We start from the raw sequence: 1,818 nt of genomic DNA, 5'->3' as shown, positions 1-1,818 counted from the left end.
TGGAATCTGATTAACTATGTCATTATTCATGTCCCGGATCGCAAAGATGTCCGCATCACCCAAGCTATGCTAGGAGCTGATGATTGCTGGACTTGATCACCAACTCATCTGCTCTGTTATGTCACTCAGACTAGCTCCTAAACAATGGCTGCAGGAGAAGCAATGCTGATGGAAGATCAATGTTGAAGGACCCAAGCAAGTGAGACCTCTTTGAGCAGTGCCTCAATGAAAATTGGTGAGTCTTGAAAAGTTATTGATGTATGAAACAAGAATGGTGATTTCAAGACATCCAGCTTTTCCCTTTGTTGGTAGGGAGCACTCTGTCTGGGGAGTTGCAAACCTTCACGAGAAATGAAACTGCCAACTGACCACTATTGCCTGTGGCGTCAGTTCTTTCACTCCTTCCGAATGAATGTGGTTGCTTTAATCTAGGGGTGTGACTAAATTCCAGTTTTGAAAGTTGCAGGCTTCCTTCTGTTTTCAGCCTACAGCATCAATGTAATAGTTGTCATTGCACATCCTAAATTGCATTTACTGTTACTGTGCCCTATGAAAGAACTGTTCTGTTCTTTCCCAAAGGCAGCTGCATTTCAATGAAGGGAGAACTGCTTTCTTTATAAGTCCCTAACTATAGGGGCATTTTTTTTCAACTTTATGCTTTCAATACCAATGAAAAAAAATGGGGGTATGATCAGAATTTGAGAGAAGATCTGATGCTATCTTATGACATGATCTCTGGGCAGCAAAATGAGAGAAGTAAGCCCTGATACTTTTAACTGAGGGGGGGGTAAATCTGTGTTTTTGCCATTCGAAACAGATCATGAGGGAGTGAAATCTGTCCCATCTGCCACCAGCATGGGGCTGGAGGCAAAGGAGATGGGCTATCCCCGATCCCATGGGAACAAGAGATTTTAGGTATGTCAAATAACCACAAAAACACTCCGAACAGCCAGGAAGCATAGGTGACAAGGGGGGCCACCTACCCCGCCCCCCAAATTGGCTGCCGCGAGTCCTTCATGCCAGGAAGGGTCTGGGTGCTTAGGGGTGCAGTAGGTTTAGGCACCTGCTGCTCAACAAGGGTTGCCAGCCCTCCCGGACTGGGCGGGAGTCTACCGAAATCAGCGTCCATCTCCCAGTGCCTGCACCTGGGAGACTGATCTTGCCAATGGGTTGAAGGGTCCACTTCATGACACAACGTCAGGCTGGGGAAAAAAAGTGAATAAAATCTCCTCCGGAATAGCTGGCCTCACTCTGTGCTCGACCTTTCTCGACGGGAAGTGCCAGCTCTTCATTGTCACGCATTTCTTGACTATGGAGAAATTGTGGCAGTGGAAGAACTGCTCGAAGACCTCCGAAAAAGCACCAGGGATCCCTCTTTGACACCTCCGGGGTGGTCTTGGGAGCCCTGTTAACAACCCCTGACAGGATCCGATACCACACGCAACCTGCCTGCCTGCCTGCCAGGGGCTTCTGAGGGGAGCCCCTCCCCTTCCATTCAGCGGGCTTTTGTGCGCCTCGCTCTGGGACAAGGCGGGCTCCCACCGCCTAGCCTTCGCAGCGCGGAACTGCGACTCGCCGCCGCGTGACAATCAGTCCCTCACGCGCCTACGCGCAGGCGCTGCTGCAACCTCTCGCGATGCTTCTCCCGCCGCGGTTTGGCAGCTCCCTCTCTTTGTGGGCGGGGCCTCGCCTCCCCTCCCTCCTCCCCTGCCCTCCCCTTCCTTCCCTCAGCTGGGATTTTTGGTGTGTCGGCGCCGCCCTCTCCGAATCCTGCGAGTGGCCGTTCCCAAGGAGGAGCGCCGTTGCGCTGCTTCCCTC

Source organism: Alligator sinensis, unplaced genomic scaffold, assembly GCF_000455745.1.
Source record: "Alligator sinensis unplaced genomic scaffold, ASM45574v1 scaffold111_1, whole genome shotgun sequence".
In the NCBI taxonomy this organism is placed as follows: domain Eukaryota; kingdom Metazoa; phylum Chordata; order Crocodylia; family Alligatoridae; genus Alligator; species Alligator sinensis.
The sequence above is the reverse complement of the archived record's forward strand: the minus strand, read 5'-3'. Positions refer to the sequence as shown.